Source organism: Alligator mississippiensis, chromosome 1 (assembly GCF_030867095.1).
Source record: "Alligator mississippiensis isolate rAllMis1 chromosome 1, rAllMis1, whole genome shotgun sequence".
In the NCBI taxonomy this organism is placed as follows: Eukaryota; Metazoa; Chordata; order Crocodylia; family Alligatoridae; genus Alligator; species Alligator mississippiensis.
In genome coordinates this window covers 149,341,716-149,360,748 of record NC_081824.1, presented here as the reverse complement: position 1 = coordinate 149,360,748, position 19,033 = coordinate 149,341,716, and positions in this window count along the sequence as shown.

Here is a 19,033-nt window from a genome sequence, read left to right as displayed (position 1 = left end):
CAGCACAGCTCTTAGGCAGTTCCCCACAAATGTAGAAATATCACTTTGCTTTCCTGTCCTTTGCCAGGTGCTCTAGTGAACTGAAATTACATTGCTGGCTTCTTTGCTCAGCTTCTTTGGAGTTTTCCTACTAGTTCTATAATCAACCATCAGAGTATTTGTATCATACAAAATGAGGCTTGGAAGGACCTCAGGAGGTCATCTTGTCCAACCCCCTGCTCAAAGCAGGACCATCCCCAACTAGATCATCCCAGCCAAGGCTTTGTCTAGCAGGGGCTTAAAAACCTCCAAGGATGAAGATTCCACCACCTCTCTGGGTAACCTGTTCCAGTGTTTTACTACCCTCCTAGTGAGAAAATTCTTCCTAATATAAACTAAATTTCCCTTGTTGCAACTTGAAACCATTGCTCCTTGTTCTGTCATCTGCTACCACTGAGAACAGTCTAGCTTCATCCTCTTTTGAACCTTGTTTCAGGCTGCTATTAAATCCCCTCTCAGTCTTCTCTTCTCCAAACCAAATATGCCCAGTTCCCTCAGTCTGTCCTCAGAAGTCATGTGTCCCAGCCCCCTCACCATTTTCATTGCCCTACACTGACTTCTCTCCAATTTGTCCACATCCTTTCTGTAGTGGGGGGCCCAAAAGTGAACACAGTACTCCAGGTGTGGTTTCACCAGTGCTGAATAGAGGGGCATAATCATTTTCCTTGACCAACTGGCAACACCTACCAACACAGACCAGTATGCCTTTAGCCTTCTTGGCAACTAGGGCACACTGTTGGCTCATATTCATCTTGCTGTCCACTGTAGCCCCCAAGTCTTTCTCTGCAGAGCTGCTGCCCAGCCAGTCAGCGCCCAGCCTGTACTGGTGCATGGGATGGTTCCATCCCAAGTTCAGGACTTTGCACTTGTCCTTGTTGAACTTCATAAAACTCCTGTCATGGTGGGCTCCTCGTGGAGGGCCGTGATCTCCTTGAGGTCCCTCGCTCCGTGTCAGGCCGGCCCAAGGCACCCTCTTATTCTCGCCCGCCACGTCTTGTTGGTAAATATAAGGTTGGGAGGCTGCCTATGACTCCCTGGGCACGGCTACTCAGGACCTCTGTCCCCATACGTCCCTGGACCCCACCTGGGGTCTCCCGGTGTGATGGGTGCTCCCCAGGCACCCTAGCCTTATGGGCTGCGCGTGGCTCCTACCAGCCCTTAATACCACGCCTCAAGCCTCGCTGATGTAATAGACGTTGGTATGTCTGCATGCCCGCTTCCCGGGCCCCCTCTATGATCTAGCCCACTCTGGGCTTTCTCTAGTACCCAGCCTCTTACTGGGACTCTCGTCTAGCCCCCTCTGGGCCTCCCCTGACGGTATGGTCCCGCTCATGGGCTCCCTAGCGGGCCCCCGGTCCTTCCGGCCAACCGCACGGGTACCCTCTCTGATACGGGCTCACCACACTGCTACTCCCCGTCTTCTCAGGGGCAACTGCAGTGCCCTGCCTCGGTCTGAGGGGTGTTGCCACACTAGCCTGCAGCCGGGCTCGCTATGCCCATCTAGGGCTCCTCAGTATTGCCCCTCCCTGGGGCTGGGGTCTATGCACCCCACAAGTGACGCCCTTGCCGGCATCAGCTGTGCCCGTCCTGGGCTCCCTAATATGGCGCTCCCCCTCTTTGGGACTCACCGTGACCACATGGGGCTTCTCAATGAAAATCGCCCCTCGCTCTGGGGCAGGGGTCTATGTCCCCCCGTCTGCAACCCACTGTTTGCGCCTGCAACCCACTGTTTGCACTCCTCACCGCCAGTTGCTTCCGCACTGGCGTGCAAGCCGCGCCTTCACTGGCGCTGTAAAAATAATGCGCCCTCTTGGCGCTAGGGCCCCCACACTCTCTGGGGTCCCTATATGAGGCCTCCTCCAACCCCTACAGCCTCACCCAAACCTCCGGGTGTAATATCGCAACGTCAAAGCAAAACCACAAGCCCCTAGGCTGTAACCCAAACACAAACTCAAGCCGTCTGGCTATAACTTAACATCACGGCTTAACCTTCGCTCGAGCGGTACTTGCTGTTAGCCTCGGGAGCTCCTACCTCTCTGGCTGCTGGCAGAGAACTACCAGCCTGGCCTCAGCCCTGGGCTTTATAAGGGCCAGGCCCTGCCCCCTACAGGCAGCTGGCTCCCCTTAGTTGCTCCGGCAACCTGCAGCTGCGCTTGTTACCCTGGCAACCTGCAGCTGTGCTCATTAGGCTCTGCCAGGGCTCTCTCCCTGGCAGTTCCTCCTCTCTAGGAGCAGGCACTGAGGTGCCCTGCAACAACTCCTTTTGGTCCAATCCTCCAATTTGTCTAGGTCATTCTGAATCCTACCCTTCAGCATATCTACTACTCCCCCCAGCTTGGTGTCATCTGTAAACTTGCTGAGGGTGCACTTTAAGCCATCTTCCAGGTTGTTGATGAAGACATTGAACAAACAACTGTCCCCAGGGCCGACCCTTGGGGCACTCCACTTGATACTGGCTGCCAACTAAACACTGAGCCATTGATTACTACTCTCTGAGCCCGATGCTTCAGCCAGTTTTCCATCTACCTTACAGTCCATTTATCCAACCCATACTTCCTTAGCTTACCTGCAAGAATGTTGTGGGAGACCATATCAAAAGCCTTGCTAAAAATCAAGGTACACCACATCCACCGGCCTCCCCACATCCACAGAGCCAGTCAACTCATCATAGAAGCCAATCAGGTTGGCCAGGCATGACTTGCCCCTGGTGAATCCATGGTGACTGTTTCTAAATCACCTTTTTCTCCTCCAAGTGCTCAGAAATTGATTTTTCCAGGGACCAAGGTGAGGTTGACGGATATGTAGTTCCCTAGATCCTCCTTTTTCCCATTTCTTAAATACGGGTACTATGTTTGCCCTTTTCCAATCATCCAGAACCTCTCCTGATCACCATGACTTTTCAAAGATAATGGCCAGTGGCTCTGCTATCACATCAGCCAACTCCCTCAGCACCCTCAGGTGCATCCCATTCAGCCCCATGGACTTGTATATGTCCAACTTTTCTAAAAAATCCCTAATCTGTTCTTTTGCCACTGTTAGCTGCTCACCTCCTCCCAAACTGTGCTGCCCAGTTCAGTAGGCCAGGAGCTGACCTTGCCTGTGAAGACCAAGGCAAAAAAGACATTGAGCATTTCAGCCTTTTCTGCATCCTCTGTCACAAGGTTGCCTCCCCCATTCCCTTGATCCACACTTTTCCTGATCCTCCACTTGCTACCAACATACTTGTAGAAACCTTTCTTGCAGCTAGCAAGGGAAGTGAAGGGCAACAAATCCAGTTGTGCTTTGGCTTTTCTGACTTCATCCCTGCATGCCTGAGCAATGCTCTTATACTCTTCCCTAGTTATTTGTCCAAGTTTCCATTTGTTATAAGCTTTCTTTTTGTGATTTAGTTTACTGAAGAGTTCCTTGCTAAGCCAAGCTGGTCTTCTGCCATATTTCCTAGTCTTTCAGCGTATCTGGATAGTTTGTTCCTGCACTCTCAGTAAGGCTTCTTTAGAGTATAGCCAGCTCTCCTGGACTCCTCTCCCCCTCAAACTGGCTTCCCAGGGAATTCTGCCCATGAGTTCCCTGAGTGAATCAAAATCTGCTTTTCTGTAGTCCAGGATCCTTACTATGCTGCTCTCCATCCTTTCTTTCCTCAGGATCCTAAATTCAATCATCTTGTGGTCACACTGCTGCCCAAGTTGCCATCCCTAGGCGATGCGTAGGGGTGATACTGGGGGGCATGTGCCCCCTCTGAGAATGGCCACCGCCAAAGCCACTGTCAGCTTCTGTGGGCAATCACCACTTGCCACCCCCCACCCCACTCCCACCACCGACACCGTTCCTGGCGTCTGCAGGCAGTCACCACTTGCCCTCCCCCTCCCACTGACACCACCACCGGTGTCTGCAGATGGTCCCCGCTTGCTGCTAATGCTGCCACCTACAAAATGGTGCCCCCCCAGTCATTCATGTTGCCATCCACTACTGTATTCCCTGCCAATTCTTTCCTGTTTATGAGCGGCAGTTCAAAAAGAGCATATCCCCTAGTTAGATACTCCAGCACTTGAACTAGGAAGTTGTCCCCAACACTCTCCCAAAACTGCTTAGATTGCCTGTGCACTACTCTATTGTCCTCCCAGCAGATATCAGGGTGATTGAAGTCCCCCCATGAGAACCAGGGCTTGTGGTTGGGAAACTTCCGCTAGCTGTTTGAAGGAAGCCTCATCCACCACTTCCTCCTTGTCTGGTGGTCTATAGCAGGCCCCACCCACAGCACCACCCTTGTTGCTCTCCCCTCTAACCTTAACCCAGAGCTTTCAACAGGCCTAACTCCAGTTTCATACTGCAGCTTTTAGCCATCATATGGCTCTTTTACATAAAGTACAACTCCTCCTCTTCTCCCTTGCCTGCCCTTCCTGAACAGTTTGTACCCATCCATGACAGTGCTCCAGGCATGCGAACTATCCCACCATGTCCCTGTTATTCCAATCATGTCACAGTTCCTTGACTGTGCAAGGACTTCCAGTTCTTCCCACTTGTTTCCCAGGCTCTGTGCATTCATGTACAGGCACCTAGAGTAATTAGTTGATTGCCCTGATTTCTCAGGAAGTATGAGAGCACCTCCCCTGTTGCCCCCTCCTGCTTGGTCTTTCTCCAGGTCTTCCACTTACCTCAGGGCTTTGATCTCCATCGCCCTGGAAAACCTAGTTAAAAGCCCTCCTCACTTGGTTAGTGAGCCTGTCTGCAAAGATGCTCTTCCCTCTCTTAGTCAGGTGGACCCCATCTCTTTCCAGCAATCCTTCTTGGAAGAACACCCCATGGTTAGAGAAACCAAAGCCCTGCTAGTAAGACCACTTGAGCAGCCAGGTGTTGATCTTCTTCCAAGCACACCATCCGTAGCAAACTCACCTAGAAGCTGGCCTGTTTACTGCTTATTGGCCTCAAAAGGGTCCTTTTTTTCCTTGCTTCCTCACACCAAGATGAAAAGGTAGGGGAGAGAAGAGGCCAGGAAACTGGCCTGAAAACTGTTTGCAACCCTGTTTGTTGACTCCTTGGTCACCTGGGGAATCTCCTTTTATACCCTGCTGGGCCTAGACTGGCTCCGCCCCCTCATTTGGGTTTCTGTCAGGCCCAAGCAGCAATCAGCAATCACCCAGTCAGCAAGCCTCCCAGTTTCTCAGGGCACATGCCCCAAACACACTGCCCACCAAACAAACACTCAGCAAACCAAAGGCACAGGCAGCTGGGCAGGCTCTGATGCCTGGCTTCTCTTCCCCTTCCTCCTCTTGCCCCTAGCAACTGCCTGCAAACTGCTTACTTTGTTCTCAGCCCCTATTTGCTGGCTCCCTGGTCACTGGAGTTCATAGTGGTTCTCTCTATCTCCTACTTTGTTCATGTTCAGTACCATTTATTCTATTTGTTTTCTCGCCTCTCCTCTTGCCTAGCTCCTGACTTGTTCACAGCCTTCCTTCACTTCTTTCAATCATGCTTATAATCTCTTTATTCCCACAAATTGCTCTAAGCAAGGTCACACAAATTTGGTCTTACTTCCTACTGTGCAGGTGTTAAGAATTGCACTCTGAGTGATAAATTCAGGCTTCCCATTCAATTAAATACATAAAACGGGTCTCTTGGTATGATCTTTCATCCTCCTGGTAGGCTTTTACCTGTTTTAAGTCATTTGTAATATCTCAGGCTCAAGAAAAAACATAAATGGTTTTATATCCATTTTTTAAAAATCAAATAGATATGTTAAATCTTAGGATGCCACTTCCACTGAACAAGAATCAGATTTGTTTTGCTTAAGGGGGAGTTTTGACATTTTAAACTTTCTATTGAAGCAGGACAAAACCAAAAAAATTCATTTCAGGCATCCATTCCAATCCAAATGTTATTGTAGTATATCATGCTTTTAAAATTGAATTGAAAAGTGATTTCAGAATAGAAAAATCGTTCTTTTTCACTCATAGAAGCATAGGTCTGAAAGGGACATCCAGGGTCTTCTAATACAACCTTCAGCATAAATGAAGACTATGCTAACACGGATAAATATTTATCCAGCTTCTGCTAGAAAGCCTCCAATGAAGATTCCACAACTTCCCTAGACAGCCTGTGACACTGTCCTGCTGTTCCATAACGACTGAAATATTATTCTTTGTGCTTATTGCAATGTGTTTTTCCCCTTTTCATTTCAACATGATTTTCATTGAAGCTGGCATGTTTTCATAAAACATTCTTACTTGGAGAAACTGGCACTTTCCAACCACAAAAAAAAATGTCACCAGAAAATTTTCAACCAGCTATAGGTGTTACTTCCATATCAACTCACCCATTTTACACATGTCCCTCTCCCTCATTACTATCCCAATGATACTCCTTCCAATATTTCTCCCTTCATTTAATACCTCTTATTAATACTGCTCCCAATAATACATGGTAAGCCTGATCCAAAGCCAAGTGAGGCTGATGGAAAGACTCCCAGTGACTTGAGTGGATTTGGAATTATGATAGGTGTTAGGGTTGCAGGTTCTGGCCCAGAAGATCATGTTCACTTATTAGTTTTCTTAAAATTAAATGTACGTACATAATTGTTGTAACACCAGAGCAATTCTTCTCTCCTCCATGAAGGAGGGGGAAAACATTAGCAAACCACCTTTACTGAGGAGGAGGTCAGGAAATAAACATTGTGCAATATTTTTATGTTGTGTTGAAGCAACTGGCTGTTGCTAAAACATGTTTCTTTTTTCCCCCTGGAAAAACAGAGATGCATAGGTCCCAGCCCTGAAATCCTTCTAAGTAACTATTTCTCACATGAGGAATCTCATTGAATGGAAGTTTTTGCATGGGTAAAGTTAATGAGTAAAGTGGCTCATTTATTTAAAGTTACTTGTGTGTATTTACATGATAAGCACAGAAAATTGTCCAACTGCTGTATACTATGGGATGTATCCCACTACCCTTATTTGTAGTGAGTAATGCCTAAGTTTGCAACTGCCCCTAAATCAACGTATCTGAGGAAGAAAATACTACACACAGGCCACGTTTACACACATGCTTTACTGCAGAGTAGACTAATTAGCTGTGGAGTAAAGCAACACCATCTATACAGGCCACAGTAAACTAATTGCTACAGTAAAATAATACTGTCGGGGACAGTACTGTCTTACGTCAGGTTAATTTACTGCAATTAAATGCACATGTAGACACAGATTGAGGGTGTAAACTGTACCTGGTCAGCCCAGGCAGAGGGCCAGACTCCTGCCTGCTACCTAGCCACATGGCTCCTCACGTTCAGCATGATTGTGCCCCAACCAGCCCCGACACAGCCCAACACCACCATCCAGAGCCTGAGGCTGACCCCTTCCCCCCCAGCTCCCCTCCAGCCCTCTGCCAGCCCAGATCTGCTCCACCCCAGCTCAAATTGCAGCTGTCCTGAGCGCATGTGTAGATGCTGCATCTACAGATGTTGCAGTTTATTCCAGCTCAAACTGGTCCAGAGTTTATGCTTCATATTAATTGCACATGTAGGTGTACCCAAAGTGAATAAGGCTGGCAGAATTAGACAGCCTATATTGATCTTTTAGACAATTTTGGATTCTTATACATATTCCTATAGCATTATTGTTAAAATGCAGGAAAACCCTAGCTTATAACAAATAGCCATAGATACCAATAAATAAAACAACTATGGAGTTTTTCAACTAAGATGCTTGTGAGATATAACTTGAAAGAAGAAAGACTTTTCAAACAGCAAACCACACCTCATTTTTTCAAAGAACCTGATATCTGATTTATCTAAAATTTTCCAAAGGAAAATTCTTTTCTGGTGAGAGAGTGCACATGAAAAATGTCAGAGGGGAGGAAAGTTCTTCATAAAAAGTAAGAAGTGGAGGCAGGGAGAGGGGGGAAAAAATCAGATTTATAATGATAACAAAGATGTCTCCATGATGTCTGCTGTAATATATTTATTACCAGAAAATATAGATCCTTAAACTAACTCCTGGAGGAAATAAGATGCCCAAATGTTTCTACTATTCCCTTATTCCTACAACTTTTCACTGAATGAATCATATGTAATGAGTTGTTTTCTCATTTTCCCTTCCTTGTATTTTAATCAAACATAATGGGTGGGGTCACCTGGTAGGGCCATGGGTTCCCATGCAACAGAAGTAAAACAGCTATAGTTCAGATGTGAACCTTTCTTACAAGTGAAAATAACCATACAAGGGGAAAAGAAGTGAAGAATTGGGCTTTATTTCTAAACTGTGTCTCTCTTGCGACTTCTCTATAATGTGCCATACTTTAGAGCGGTGCCACAAACTGTGGAATATTTGCCCAGTGATCATCATAGTGCATGATGGATGTAACAGTAATCCAGCTGAACATGAATGTGAGTCCAGTGTGTGAAAGTTCATTATTTTGCATCATAATAAGTAACAGAAGTTCAGCTTATCTGATATAACTCTGTAGTCTTGTATCACAAGACAAATAGTGATAGGGGAATGGATCAATAGGTATATGAGTCAACCATCCTTGCACTTTCTCACTGGATCAATTATAACTAGACCTGGATAAGTATTACTTGTCAAATATATTATTCAGCGAATGGTATTCATTGCACATGTTATTTGGCTAATAATTTCTGCAGTGTTCTACCAGCTCTTTAGCTGTTTGTTGAATAATTGATGAGATGAGCAAAGGCAAAATTCATTGAATAATTTATTCAATGAATAATTGCTTCCAATATTTGACTAGCTTCACTTAGAAAGCTTTTTGTGGTAGATTACACACACGCATACATACACACAGTCAGAGAGCCCAATTCTAAACATACATTAGATTTGCAAGTGCTAAGCCACTGAATTCAGTAAATTTACTCTTGACTTACAGAAGCATGAATGAGATCAAAACAAACCTGGCAGATGTAGTGAAGAGATTAATCTGCACCACAACATTTTGATCTGGCAGAAGGTAGAGCAAATTGGCACCTTAGGCCATGTCCACCTGAGCGTGGACATTTGGTTCCCCAGAGACAACTAGCGGTGGCACACTTTGTGCCACCGCTAGTTGTCCCCAGGGAATGCTTGTGCCATGCACCCTCTGGCATGTGGCAGGTGACCCCAGGTGGGGTAGGGGAGGCTGCAACCAGCACTGGGCTGGCCCCAGCAGCCTTTCCTTGGGTCCTGGGGGTCTCCTGGGGCTGCAGCAGTGGCGATGCTGCCTCTCAGAGCCTGGATGGCAGCCAGAGCATGGCTCCAGCTGGCCAGACTCCAATTTTGAGCAGCGCACACTGCCCCTGCGTGCACCGCTCTGCTTTTTTTCTTTTTTTCTTTTGGGGGGGAAGGGGGTGGGAGGGGTTGACTCCTGGATATTCAGGGGTCAAAAACACCCCCAGTGCTGCTCCCTTGCAGCATGAAGAATAGCTGAACATGTCGGTGGCACCACATACTGCACAGCCGTGCTCATCTGGACAGGGCCTTAGAAACTACTGTTTCAGGGAGACATGAGCCTTTGTAGTTGACAGCCTACTGCATCAGATGCTATGAGTGGACTTGTAGAAAGACCTTGCAAAAAAACTGACCTGAATCTGAACTTCTCCAAGGTTCAAGCTAGCTTTAACTTTGCCCTTCCCTTATGTAGGATATGATTTGTTGTCTCATAAAGAAGAATACTTATCTGGTTGATAAGTTAACCAGAAGTAAATAAATGTGCACAACACATGCTAAAGTAGGCAGAAAGCAAAAATACTGTAGAGTTCAGCCATCCATTCATTATTCCTACCTTCCACAGGAGACAGTGGAAGATATGTGATGGTTTTGTTGCATTTTGACGTGGCCTCAACTTTTAGTTTTTTTCTGGAACATCACCCGTGAATCAGGTGTTTGTATGAATGAGGAAAACAGGAATGAGGAATATTGCCACAGTACTTCCATTGTTGTGAAATGTAGGTGTTTGAGCAGCAAAAATTATACCCATTTTGCTATGGGCTCTGACCATCACACACATGCAGTAGGATAGCTCTTCTGCCCTGCTCCTCCATTTTCCCTGAAGAATTTCCAATTAACTGACTTAAAATTTCAACTTTTCCCCATCTTGGGCAAGGTACATATGCTCCCAGTAAGAGAGAAAGCTTCACTGACCACAATGAGTAGCCAAAGACATGCTGGGATCTCCCGCTGGTGGCCAGATTTTTCACACGTACATTGTAGATAGGTATTGCAGGTAAACTGTCAGCTTTATTTCACAGCCTCTTTCAGTACTACTTCCACATGAAGCCTAAATAAACTTCTCACCTCCTTGTAGGCTGGTTCCTCTAGGTCAGGGCTGGGGTCACTGGTAGGGCAGTACTGTTGCTGCAGTTGTTTCCACCATACCTGACCATATGGATAAACAAAGGACTACAATTTGAACAAGATAACCTTTGTGATAACTTTGTACATGTTGGCACAAACAATGGGCAGTATCAGAACCTAGCAGGACAAAGAGGAAGCTATATGTACAGTGGCACATTCAGTAGCATGCATATTAGAGCTGAAGTCAAGCTACCAAATTCAGATCTAGATGTCAATCGCTCTGGCATACAGGGAATAGGCATTAGTTCAGGTATCATGAGATGCTTATCAAATAAAAGAACAGGCCAAGATAGTCCAGCCACAAATGTGTTTCTCAAACTGAATTTTTCCCCCAGTCATTTCTTCTCAGCCTATATTTAAATAACTGGACAAAATAAATAGAAGAGGTTTAAACAAACAAAACAAAATGCCTTCCTAAAAGTGGAAGAAAAATCTATAATTGATTCAAGGCTTCTGCATTAGTTTGCTCCATACTACTATTAGTTATTTCCCCTCCTGCTTCTATTTTTATAGGGTTCCCTTTAGTTCCCAATTGCTCATGGGGTAGTGGCCCTGGTTACAGAGTTAATCTAGATCATCCTGAATAACCTAAGTCTGGTTCCCTGAATATGAATAGTCACTCAAAGGATGTTTCCAGGACCATCTAAATCTCCATGAAAGGCTGCTGCTAGGCCTCACATAAAGAGAGCTTTAGATAAAGATTGCTGGTGCTTTTGGTTAATAAAAGTCATTCTGAAAGTATTTCCTTTCATGTATGACATGTTTCTTTTTCATCCCTTTATATACGATGTGCTAGTCTGAAAGCAGTTCATCTCCAATTTAATAATCCCCTATGTGTCTTGTATATACACTGTGTTGGGTTCCTAGAGGATTTAAGAATAAATTACTCGTCTCTGCTTGTCTGAATTCTGAGGACGGATTCTCAAGGGAAGGAGAGTCCAGTGGTTCACATACTAACCTAAAATGTGGGAGACCAGGACCTTCAAAGACTTTGTCTGCCGCAAACTTTCTGTGAGCCCTGAGGAAAGTAACATGGAGCCAAATACAGATGCCTAAAATGTAGGCATCTCAACAACTAAAAATATGGATCTGACCCCAGGAGGGCGATTCAGAGAAGCAGAGTTCTACACCTAGGCTCCCTGTACAGTCAATAAAGAAACTTAGACACCTTTGATGAGTGACTGAGAGCATAGATACCAAACAGGTATGCACCTCGGCTAACAGCTACATCTTGGCAGTGTAGACTAGTCCTTAGGGCCCTCCGCTGGGAGGAACAGACATGGATTTCCATCCCTGCTCCTTGAACTGTTTGTGCATCTTACATTAGACAGGCATTGACACAAATCAGAAGTAACCTCAGTACCAGAGGCAGGAATGTGGGATGCCACCTTCCCAGGGGAGTGCCCCCACCCCACTGGTCTACAAAGACAGACTCCCTCTTGCATGTTTTCCTTCTAAGACCCATGAATCTTGCATTCAGGGATGTAGTGGCCCAACTTCAACAGGAATGGAGGGTGCCATCATAAAAATACCCACTGTATCATATAGCCTGGGGGTTAGGACAATTTTCTGGTAAGTGGGAGATGCAGGTTTGGATCTCCTCACACAGAGGAAGGTGTAAACCTTAGGCTTCCCACTTCCTGGCAACAACCCTCACCACTGGGCTATTATGTAGAAAGTGGGTGCAACCACTGCTATGGGCCCTGTTTCTGAGTGAAAGTGATTGTGGCTACTGCACCTTGGGCTAGATGCAGTAGTGTTGGTTTTACATCTGCCCTCTGCATGGATATTATAATCAGACTCTAGAGGGACTTAGGTGCCCTAGTCTGCCTCATATCTGGACCTAGCTGCTCAGACTTAGTCAGAGCACCTAAGTCAGAGCAGTCACTTTCACACATGCACAGAAGCTCAGGTTTTGGCACATATCTGAGCTGGGGGCCAGGTTTGTGGTCTGAAATGTAGGTGCCTGCAGAGTTTTATGGGTCCATGAGGGGAGCCATTCTGTATTATCTTTTGCACCTCAAGTGCCTAAATCAGTGGTTCTTAGCCCTTTTAGTTAGGGCCCTCCTCCACCATGTTCTGGAATTTGGTGGCACCCCAGTTGAGAACCACTGCTGCACTGCCTCTGCTGCCATCAGTGGTTCTCAACCGTGATCACTGCCACACATTCCTGCCTCTATTTGGGTTTTCTGATACATCTAAAACAGGCAGAAGCAGAGGCATAACTAATGAGTGTTGTGCCCTGGGTAAAACTCTCCTGTGCTAGTGGTGGGAGGGGTGTGTATAGAAAGAGTGTGATCTTACCTGATCTGGGTGTCCCCGGCTCCTCCAGCCAGACAGTGCAAAAGCCCATCCTGGGTCCCCTGACATAGTGCAAACAGCTGGGGGCTGGGGTGATGTGGGATCTAAGGTGCATGGTTGACAACCCAGAGGTCACAAATTCAAGGCCATAGCAGAAGTGCTCACAACATGGCCCTATCATATTCCAATGAATCTGCAAAGTCCGCTTAATATCTTGTCACAAGGACATGGGAAAGGAAAGTGAAAACAGCTGATCCACAGCCCGGCTTGACCCCTCCAGATGGCCAGTGCAAAGGGTTGTTGCCAAAGCCCACACTCTTACCACAGCCCTTCCCAGTCCACCCCCACATACTCCTCCTGGAAACAGAGTCCACCTAGTCCACCTCTGTTCTGAGAGGAACATGTGGGATCAGACTAGGAAGGACTGTAGGAAGAGCATGGGCTTCAGCTAGAGCTGCTTCCCAATCTGCCTCCATAGGAGGCATGTGGGACGTTTCAGCTTGGCTGTGGAAGCACTCACATTAGCACCCTGGAAGGGGCTTGTGTTAGGGCCAGTTGAGAACCACTGGCCTAAATTCTGCCTAAATCTCATTAAGGCACCTAGTTTGTCCCCCTAGGTTTTACCTTCTGGGTCTCAGGTCTTCATTTATAAAATGGGCGTTATAGTACTTCCACCGGCATTTTGTGTGAAGATACTACAACAGATACTTGGATATTCAGTTATGGAGGCATATAAATAATACCTTCCAAAGAAAAGGAAAAGCAAATCAAAGAGGGAAGTGGTTTAATGTGGCCATAATCAAAGCCTGCTGCCACACTACTAACCACTTTGTGAGGCCAAGGTACTCCTCCTGAGAATATAAATAAACTAAACAGATTTTGTTTGGTGGTAATGTCATTTATCATTCATTTGCAATCTCAGAGTCAACACCAAAATCACTGTAACAGTCATCCTTTGTATTGGCAGGAGCTGGCCACAACCAAGGATTAAAATGTTCATCAAATTCAGAAGGTGGAAGGAATTTTTCCCCCATGACACATTGGTAGTCACAGCTGGAGATTTTTCTCCCCTGCTTCATTGAACCAGGATCATCTGTTTGTTTCAGGTGGATGTAACTTGATTTAATCAGAGTTTCCTGCAACTGGTAAGGTTGAGCACTGTGGACTGGGCTGTTTTCTGTCTTCTGTGGTTTTCATGCTATATTATGATTACATCTAATGACTTAACTATGCAGTCACAATGTTGCCAAGCTCAATCAGAGCTTTGTGTTGGATTCCCAGCTGATCATTTTGTCATAAAGCAAGAACTCTGACCACTTCAGGCTTGGATAATGTAAATAATCACTGTTTTAAATAGCTGAGTTTATTTGTGAGAGCACCCAAAATGGATATGACAGCAGTGTCAGCAACTAGATTACCATCAACTAATTGGGCCCAAAGAGAGTCCAGGGCCTGAAATGTCTCTTCCTATTTCATGGAGAGTAACTGAGAAAGAAAAAAGCATGCTAAACCCATGTGCACTGATTTTAGTACTCCTTAAATCACTCAGATTTCCTCCCAGCTTCTGAAAAATGGGAAGGTACTGATTCCCTTTCTATGTCCAGAGCCCTCCCCCTCTTCCCCTCCACCCCCCCTTCCCGCCCTGAGGGTTTGGGGTTTGAGATTTTACTCTTCATTTGACTTGAAAATAAATGTGCTAGGCACTGCTTCTTAATTTAGTTCAACTTCCCCTCTCTCTGTTTTCCATGAACGTTGTGTCAATACAGGCAATACTGTTCAGCAGTTCTTCTGGGCACTTTCTTGGCACAAACTGATGATCCTGACTGACCATAAAAAAGAGAGATGCAAAAGTACTAAGTGACGTCTGCTGTATTTATAAAAAACCCTACATTATTTGCCAGTGACGGTCTAAAATACTGTGTTGCACAACTGCATCCATGCAGAATTTGCATTCAAAGCCAACTGGCACAGGTACAAAAGCTTTGCACCCACCCTTAATTATGAAGATTGATGATTGTAGAATTTTGCAAGGTTACAGTATTAAAAACAGCAGCACTTTGGACCAGTAGGATATATAACTCTTTTTAAATAAAAAAAATTAAAAGCTGGCAGGCCAATATTTTTGTAGGCCGCCAGGGTCTTCAATTCTCTTTTTCGAGTTAAATGAAAATTATTTACTGTACAACCTCAGCTACTTGAAGGTCCGAAGTGATACCTGAAACCTTCAGATAATCAGGGAGACCAACTCAACAGGAAATGAAGGCTATATGTTCCACGTTGAAGAGCTGATGATAGAGAGCTGGCCAGACTGCCTATGAGTTATTGGCTTTGCCATTTCACACTTCTGAGGCATAGCATCTTCCAAGATCTGCATATCTGCAGATTGGGGTTTGTGGAGTTGCTAAAATCAACTCCTTGGGCATACACAGACAAAACTCTCCTCTGACAAAAAAGCAGTTGGTTAGCTTCCAGTGCATTAGTGCCAGTAGCATTCTAGCTATAGCAGCACATAGAGTTCAGCACAGGTTAACCACATATGAATACATCCTGCTTCTTGGGTGGGCTTTGCAGTCCATATTGGTCTCCTCTCCATCCCACCATGGTAGTCAAGTATAGGTATCCAAAATAGTTAGTTAAAGCCAACCCGAGTATGTCTATGATAACACAATAGTGACTGCAGTGAACACCTACCTTCAGCCAGGATAAAAGGGACCCTCTCTTACGAGAAAGTCAGCAGTGGTTTGGGGGAACCATCCTGAGACACAGGACCCCTGAATCAGCTCTGCTGAGCTCAGAACGGTTACCCCTGTGGAAAAACATTGCAAGTGAAAAGAACATCTACTGCTTTAAATTGGGAATTAGTAAAGAGTGGGGCCTGCTCTACACATTTCTGTACCCCTTTAACCAGACTGGCTTGAAACTGGTTTATAGTTATATTAACCCCCCAAAATGGACACAGCAATACCAGATGGAGCTGCTCCTCCCATACATTTAATAGTACGAATAAGCTACACTTGTTATAAGTGTAGCTACACTGTAAGTGTAAATAAGCATAAATAAGCTAGACTTACTAAACAACTTACTAAACAACTGGTACAACTGTGTCCACACTGGGTGGTGTACTGTTTATCTATGGGGGGTGGCAGGAGGGGTGGTTAGAAATCATACCTCTAAGTGAAATAGTCATATTGGTACAAAAACTATCTGTGTGATTGTAATGCTAGCAGAAAAAAAGCAAAGCATTACCTCACTGGAGTATTTATCCATTGGATTTCTTCACTCCTCATTGCCTGACAGTATGGTTAGGGAAAAGGGAACCACATCCATTTCCTTAATGTGCTAACACCAAATGTTTTCAGTCAGTCAATGCATGGAGGCCATCAAATGTCTTGTGGTAAGCACACAACAAACAATTCCAGCAGGAGGGATCTGTAGAAACTGTGGGTATGACTACCACAGTGCCCACTCCAGAAACCTAATTACAGACTGGGCTAAGTAGCAAGAGCTCACAAATCACTCGGATACTTCCCTCAGCTTGGCAGCTAGGTGAGGCATGAAAAGACACATCTGCTTACACAGTCATATGCTCTAAACCCAGTGGCTCATCCAGTATGATTCAGCATTGCAAACTGCAATCCCGAATGCCTCAAAGGCTATCCTTTGCTATTACAGTGGACTTAGCTTTGCCACTGCAGAAGGAACGTGCTGCTTTTCATTAACTGACTTTTTAATATGACTTTTTAACCTTATCATTCCATCCAGAAGAGCTGGATCATGGATGACGCGCACACAGCCACATACACACTCATTTACAACTTATTTTACAACTGTTAGTGAGTAAAGCTTCTGCAAGAGTCCATTTTTGCTTCATTTTCTCTTACATGCCATGTGAAAAGGCGAGGGGTTTTACACCATCTGCTCAGACCTGTTGTACAATAAACCACTGGAAATCATTCAAAAAAGATTTTTTTTTTTTTAAAAAGGGAAGGGAAAACCCTGTTTATTGACCTTTGTGAAATTAATTGCTTAAACCTATCCCACTCCTGGTAATAAGAGATCACGTGACAAAAAGCCACAATCTCAGCTGGGCCGTACTTGGGGATCCTAGCAGAGATATCAGTGATTGAATGAACCTGAACTGTGACTGGAAATGGTCCCTCCCTATCTGGATGGGTTGACATGGGTGGGGAAGGTTGCACTGCCTTCACCCATGCTTTATCTGATCAGTGGGTAAATACCGGACTCCAGACTTTGTGGCTATGAGCTCAGCAGCTTTTCCCAGTACAGCATTCACTTAGGAAGAAAGTGACTTCCACCCCACAGTCTTAAGATGTGCAAGCTGTTTGTACATTCTTTCCAAAATATGCTGGCTCCTTTTTTGATCCAACAGCAAAAGACCTGGTGCTCCAGGTTGAAGAGCTTACAATCTAAATCCGGTGATTCTTAACCAGGGCACTGCAGCACCCTGGGTACCTTCAGATCCTTTTAGGGGTGCTGCAGGGTGCCACACAATGTTAGCACCCTGAAGTGTGCAACCATGCTTCTCAAGATAAACCATAACCAAAACAGGAAGCCATAATGTGAAAAATATTTTGACCGGCTGTGGTCTTCTTGAGTTCTTTACAACAGAAAAACTGCTCTATTCTTTTCTCTAGTCAATAAAAGAGTAAAAACTAAAAGCTGACGTTTTTCAAGGAGTACCTTGAATCTAATGAGGCCAAGAATCATTGATCTAAAATTTCAGATGCAACACATATTAGAAACAACCTTTAACATGGAAATAAGGGGATGGGAGACAAAGTTAAAAAGATAAGAACATGTGGTTACTTAGTACTGTTATATTCATGTCTTTGTTGTTTCATTGAAGACAGGCCTATAAATACATGTATACATTCTGTGTGTTTGGGGATGTACAAACTAATTGTGCCATATGTGCATATGTGCAAAACTGAAGGCTTGAAAACATACAGGGGACATGTCTGAAAACTCAGCGGTTGCCGTGGTACTGAATGTTCCTGTACTTAAAATGACAGAAACCACTGCAGTTCAATCACTGAAGAATGACAAATGATGAGTGGGTAACAGTGGCCATTGTTGTATCGGTGCAGATTTATAAATATAGTACAATGCACAGAATAGACACAGTGTGAAAATCTGTAACATCTGCCATTACCTAGTCAATGGTGAACAATGCACAAGAACTGATTTCTTTTGAAAAAGCAAGGTATAATACTAGATAATGTGGATTTCAGAATGACTACAGTCACCTTCACTTTGGTGAATTTCACTCTTCAGACTAAATATTATTTCAGCTTCAAAAGTCTAAGTGGAACTTATATAGCCACCTAAAAGCTATTTTTGGCAATTACATATAGTTTGGATTCCATTTCCACCTAGGGAAAAGAGGGAAATAGACTCAATCTGCTCTCAAAATCCTAAGATCTTTGACCCTGCTCCCATCCTAACAAAACAGAGATAACCACAGCTCACCAAAAATTAACTAAGAGTTCAGTGCTAGTTATAACTAGAGCAAACCTTATTTGCTCTTTTCAGTTCTCTGTTATTGTCATTCCTCCTGACAGTAACGAAGGACAGGATCGCTTTGAGGACATATAACTTTACAGATGTCAGTGCAAGTATGCATCTGTCTTTATTGTTGTCCAGTTAAAATGGTGTGTTTATTTTTTTTTAATTAAAAAAGTAAAACCAAAAACAATATAGATGTGTAAGGAACAGGTTCTCTTGTTTTAACTTAATGTTTTAAATGGAGCTAGTGGACAAGAGGGGCTTCTGGGTTACTATTATGTTTGCTATTTGTATAAATGCGATGGCATTTAGCAAGAAAATGAATTCAGTCATGTCATTGCTGATGTAACTGTATATACCTGCTGTATCAGGGGCTATTATTTCAGACATTAGACCATGTAATCATTTCCTTTGTTCACAAGATTAAGGCTAGAAAAGAGAACGTTGTCTCCTTAGTCAAAAGCAATGCACATGCAAAGCCACTTCTAGCCATTTCTTCCTAAAGCTGCAAAGTGCTTAGTGATACTGAATTCCATGAGTGAATTTTCCCATTTGTGCAGGATACTAGAGGCTTTAGTCATGGCTCTAGCACCTATCATCAAACTAAACCCCACTTCTGCAGAAGAGCAGCTGCCTGGCCATTGCTCTGACTTGATATGCAGGCAGCATTTGGTCTTGTTCTTCTCACTCTCACCCCCTCTCCCCCTTCCTGTATGCTGAAGTCATCCAGCAAATGGTGATTTCCACTGCCTGATACCAGCTCGCGCATTGTACTGAGTCAGCAAGGGGCAGCTCTAATATGAACTTCCAGAGCGTTTATTCCAGCCAGGGAG